We start from the raw sequence: 6,274 nt of genomic DNA on the forward strand, positions 1-6,274 counted from the left end.
GCAGCACAATTGGCAGCGTGGTTGGGTAAAGGTAACGAGGGCGCCACGGCTGTCGATGCGCAGGCGCTGATAAAGCAATTGCGTGAGAAACGGGAAGCAGCCAAGGTGCCCGTGCCGGCTGCAGTAGGGGACAAGACACCAGGGACGATTGCGACCACAGAGGCAGCGTCAGGTGCAGGTAAGCGGCCATTGCCGATCGCGAGGGATGAGTCAACACCCTCTCGGAGAGAAAAGTTGGGGCAACATGTTCCTTTGGCAATTAAGGAAAAGATTTGGGCGGGGGAGTATGTGAACATTTTTTCATTGCTTGTTGATCATTATGAGGTAGAGCATGTAAAGAGTCAGAAGGATCTCATGCATCCGAGTGTTTGGCGCGCAAAAATGGCCGCCTTTAAAGTGAATGAGAATATCGGCAATTGGGGCAATGCTTGGGGAATCTTTACATCAATCTTGGGGGAACGTAGACCTGAGTTGCTTTCCGAGTTCCCAATCTATCAATCACGAATCATGGGGTACTCGACATCGCACCAGGGTAATCATTGGTTCTGTTACGATAATCTGTTCAGAAAGGAAAAGGAGCATAATAAAAGTTTAACCTGGGATTGTTATGATGCCTTGACTTGGGATAAAATGAAGGAGTCAGGAATGTTGAAAATGCCGTTGGTGGGAAGTAATGTTGGCGAATCCTCCCGGCAATATGCGGGGACGCCCTTTCGATCAGGTACGGGTGCCGACGATCACTCGAAACCTACCGGCAATACCGGAAAAAGGGGTTTCTGCTTTAATTACAACAGAGGTAAATGTACTAGACCCCAGGGATCGTGTAAATTCAAACATGAATGTAGTGGTTGTGGGTCGTCCCATCCTGAGGCCTCGTGCAGAGCCAGAACGGGTGATAACGGGGGGAGAGGAGGTGCCAAACAGGTCTAATATAGTCCGAGGGGCGCCTTTACCCACTCCGATTGATACCCTGGCGATGATTCCTTGGCTCAGTGACTACCCGGATCGTACTTCTGCTGGGGTGCTGCGGAACGGTTTTTCGTATGGTTTCCGCATCCCGGTAGGGGACTTTCAGGGTGTGGATAAGTGTAAAAATCAACTTTCCGTCCTGCAGCATACGACCGTAGTTCAGGATAAGATCCGGAAAGAGGTAACTCGAGGTCGGGTCGCCGGCCCGTTTAGTGTACCCCCGGTCCAGAATTTTGTTTGTTCTCCCTTAGGGGTAGTCCCCAAGAAAGACCCCGGTGAGTTCCGACTGATTCACAATTTATCAGCTCCACGAGGTCTTTCCGTAAATGAGGCAATCGATCCAGAAGTGTGTTCGGTGCGGTACGCATCCTTCGATGAGGCCGTAGCCATTTTGAATCGCCTGGGGCCCGGGGCGCTGATGGCGAAGTCAGATATCGAGTCAGCGTTCCGATTGCTCCCGGTACACCCAGACGACCAGCGTCTCCTAGGATTCATGTTTCAGGGTTGTTATTACATGGATAGGTGTATGCCAATGGGGTGCTCTATATCCTGTGCTTATTTCGAGAAATTCAGTAGTTTTCTACAATGGGTCTTCACAAAGAAAACGGGTTTCCAAGATGTAATGCACTACCTTGATGATTTTCTGTTTCTTGGGGCAGCCGGGGGTCTTGAATGTGGCCGGGCCTTGGCCGAATTTCGTGTGTTGATGAAACAGTTTGGTGTGCCATTGGCGCCGGGTAAAACAGTGGGTCCTACGACTTGCCTCGAGTTTCTGGGGATCGAGTTGGACTCCATTGAGGGGTGTTTCCGTTTGCCAGCTGAGAAAGTGTTGAAGTTCAGGGCTGCGCTACAAATGTGTATAAATGCATCAAAAGTTACGCTGCAACAATTACAGCAGGTGGTGGGACAGTTGAATTTTGCCTTGAGGGTAATACCAATGGCCCGCCCCTTTTCCCGTTCAATTGCCCAAGCGATGGTCGGCCTTAAAGAGGGTCATCATCGCACGAGACTATCGGCCGAGATCCGCCAGGACATGCGTATTTGGTTAGCATTTTTGGCGGATTTCAATGGTAGAATCGTCTGGAATGAACCAGCCGTGTCTTCTGAAGAGCTTGGGCTATGGACAGATTCGGCAGGAAGCATAGGTTTTGGCGCCATCTTCGGCACGAAATGGTCGGCACAAAGATGGCCGACATGGTGGCATGAGAATGGTCTGACGAGTAATATTGCTTTCCTGGAACTGTTTCCCATCTTGGTGGCCTTGAGAACATGGCCCGATGGGTTCAAAGATCACTCTGTCATATTTTGGTCTGACAATATGACCGTGGTCGAGTGCATCAATAGTCAGGCAGCACGTTGTAAACTGATTTTAAGACTGCTTAAGGAAATTGTTTTACTGTGTATGCAATTGAACGTGCTATTCAGAGCAAAACATGTTCCAGGGGTGATGAATCAGGCGGCTGACGCACTGTCTCGTTTTCAAATGCAGGCTTTTTCGGGTTTCCTCCCCTCAGCGGACCCAGAGCCGGCACCCTTTCCCGAAGCTCTCTGGTCTCTCGGTGCCCCGAACTTCGTCACCTCGTGGGAGAGAGTCTAGCACCAAGGACGAGGAAGGCATACGAAGGGGCGTTTCGGGCCTATTTAGCCTTTTTGGGGAGTGATAGAGAGCGACTTTGGGGTCACGAGGAATGGGTAGTGAATTTCCTGATGTCCTTACGTAGGGCTGGGAAATCGGTGGCTACGGCCCAGAGGCATCGTGCTGCCATTTCCTTTGTTGCCAGAGCACACGCTATTCAGGACCCAACAGCGTCTTTCGTTGTACAGAAAGCGCTGCGTGGGTGGCAACGCCTTGAGGGTCGCAGAGTAGATGAAAGGCGCCCGATAGGTTTGGATAGATTGTCCCAGTTGTTGGCCACACTCCCGGCCACATGTTCATCTCAGTTTGAGGCGGTGCTGTTCCGAGCCGCTTTTACGCTAGCATTTCACGGAGCAATGCGGGTAAGCGAACTAGTTGCAAGGAACAAACTGGATGTGGCGGGGGGTTTGTGCCAAGAACACGTTCAGATCAGGGGAGAAACAATGACTGTCTCCTTTGTAAAGTCCAAGACTGACCAAGATGGGATGGGTGACTGCGTCATCATACGCAGGATTCCTGGGTCCTCCATATGTCCGGTAAAGTGTTTAGAGGATTACCTAGCACGAAGGGTGGCATCATGGGGGGGGACTTTGTTAAGACACGCTGACGCCACCCCACTGACGAAATTTCAGTTTCAGCGGGTGCTTGCGATGTCAATTGCCGCTGCGGGCTTGAACCCGGGCGAATTTGGGACCCATTCCTTTCGGATAGGGGCTGCTACGGAAGCTACAGCCAGGGGTCTTAATGTTGAGCAAGTGAAACGAGTGGGGCGTTGGTCCTCCAATTGTTATAAAAGATATGTGCGGTTGCACATGTTGTGAAGCTGTAATAATGTACTCACGCTTCTTGTTTTTTGTTTGGTTTTCAGTTACGCAAGCCTACGAGGCGGGGCGGACTATGCAGTCGACCCTACACCGGGCCAGCGGTCAGACATCACCGGCTGTGAAAAAGGAGGTGTGGGTCGTGGGCCACTCATACGTGAGGTGTGCCGCAGACGTATTCAAAGCAGGTGACATGATTCACGTAGCTGGGGAATACGGGTACAGGATGTCCTTCTACGGAAGGGGCGGTCTCTGTATTGACCAGTTTCAAACATTTTTCGAGGGTTTGTTAGGGCGGACAAGGTCACCGCCGTCTATAGTTATAGTGCATGTTGGGGGCAATGATTTGGTCACCATCGGTAGACGACTACTCCTGGAGGCAATGCTTTCCACTGTAAGTTGGTTGGCGAGGAGAGTTCCGGGGTGCACGATTGCATGGTCCCATTTGATTCCACGAAAGGTGTGGCGGGGGCTATCTCTATTCCTGCTTTGAACCATTCTGTTAGAAAGCTTAACAATAAAGTGAGTAGGTTGTTCCGTTCCAGGACATTGCATTCTATTTCTCATAGCTGTATTAATGATGACAGTATGTATTTGGGGGATGGTGTGCATTTGTCTTGGGTGGGGAATGAGTTACTCTTAGGAGACTTCTTAGCATGGTTAAAATCGTTGAAACATGACCTTTAGGTAGGAGTTTTGTGGGGGGTCCGGATAGCCGGTCAACTATCCGGCCTGTGGCGGTAAGGTCATGATCGGTGAGCACTAATTGGAAGATCCCTATGAGTGGGCGTCACCCAACACGGATGGGAGCGCTCGGGGGAGGTGGCCTTTGGCCCCTCAACGGGGAGGCGGTCCCTTCTAAGGATGGGTCGCCGAAAGAAGAGGAAAGGCGGTCAAGGCCCCTTCCTGTGTAGGAGGGATTACAGCCCCCTCCTGGGGAATTTCCCGGGGCCAGTGACATCTGCGACGGCAGATGCGGTAAGTTGTGTGGGGTTGGGGGGAGGTCTACGATACCTTCTAGATACCTCACACGAGTCTTCGAACGACCTTTAACTGGCGTCGAGTTGATAAGTGCCCCCGTCAAGTCAAGGGAAATTGGTAGTAGTTGCACTTGAGTACGCCTCAGTGCTGTCGCCCCTCCCAAGTGGGGGGGGTATGTCTGGTTAGGGATCTTGACACCGGTTACGACCTTGCCGTTGGCCCTTAAACGTTAGGATGTACAATTTCAATATTTCAAGTAAATGTTTTGTAGGATGTTAGTTCGGCTAGGAGAACCTCTGTATTAGAGAATCTGTTAAGGTTAGCCAAACATCGCAATGTGGTATGAAATTGTACATTAATGTTTAAATGTTTTAATTTTTTGTTTTAATAAATACGGCCGGGAGGGTCACTCCCTCCCACTTCCAAAAACTTCAAGAACTGTTTCCGGTTTCCCTCCTTTGGGGATTGTGTTGAGAGGGGGTGGCGGGTATCTCAGCCATATGGAAAGGGGCGACCACTCGGTCCCCCCGAACGTATGGCAGAGTGCCTCGATCCCCCCGGGAAGCCATTTTGGGCGGGAGGCGCGTCTCGGCTGGTATGCCCGAAGCGGCGTAGCCGGGGCGCGCTTTTTCCCGCCCTAGAGTGGGCTGGCCTAGACACTGACGCGGCCGGCCACGCCCTCGGGGCAGGCAGGGGCGGGTTTACGCCCGCCCTGAAGATGGATAAAAAGGGACGCAAGACCAGAAGACATCCTCTTGTTCCTGTGCTCTGAAGCTGCACCTCCTCGCTGCACGTGAGCTCGAGACGGAACGAAGAGCCAATTTTGACCCACCCACCAGCCCCTGAGGACAGCCAGTTGTTTTAATAAAGTTGATCAATTATTCTATTTCGTTACAGGTTGTTTTAGTGTTATGTGGATATTGAATGTGTAATAAAGATTGGTCTAATTTTACAAGTTTGTGATTAAAGAACTTCGGATTTAAGGTCCATTTATAAACAGGCTTTTTCGGTCATAGTGGCCAATGTAGTTTCGTTTGGTTAGCATTTGTCGTATTTATTTTGGTCGGGCGGTAAGGTCATGATCGGTGAGCACTAATTGGAAGATCCCTATGAGTGGGCGTCACCCAACACGGATGGGAGCGCTCGGGGGAGGTGGCCTTTGGCCCCTCAACGGGGAGGCGGTCCCTTCTAAGGATGGGTCGCCGAAAGAAGAGGAAAGGCGGTCAAGGCCCCTTCCTGTGTAGGAGGGGTTACAGCCCCCTCCTGGGGAATTTCCCGGGGCCAGTGACATCTGCGACGGCAGATGCGGTAAGTTGTGTGGGGTTGGGGGGAGGTCTACGATACCTTCTAGATACCTCACACGAGTCTTCGAACGACCTTTAACTGGCGTCGAGTTGATAAGTGCCCCCGTCAAGTCAAGGGAAATTGGTAGTAGTTGCACTTGAGTACGCCTCAGTGCTGTCGCCCCTCCCAAGTGGGGGGGGTATGTCTGGTTAGGGATCTTGACACCGGTTACGACCTTGCCGTTGGCCCTTAAACGTTAGGATGTACAATTTCAATATTTCAAGTAAATGTTTTGTAGGATGTTAGTTCGGCTAGGAGAACCTCTGTATTAGAGAATCTGTTAAGGTTAGCCAAACATCGCAATGTGGTATGAAATTGTACATTAATGTTTAAATGTTTTAATTTTTTGTTTTAATAAATACGGCCGGGAGGGCCACTCCCTCCCACTTCCAAAAACTTCAAGAACTGTTTCCGGTTTCCCTCCTTTGGGGATTGTGTTGAGAGGGGGTGGCGGGTATCTCAGCCATAATGTATGAAACTGAGGTCTTAAGACAACTAGCGGACGAAAGATACTATCGGAAAA

Source organism: Lissotriton vulgaris, chromosome 12, assembly GCF_964263255.1.
Source record: "Lissotriton vulgaris chromosome 12, aLisVul1.2, whole genome shotgun sequence".
In the NCBI taxonomy this organism is placed as follows: Eukaryota; Metazoa; Chordata; class Amphibia; order Caudata; family Salamandridae; genus Lissotriton; species Lissotriton vulgaris.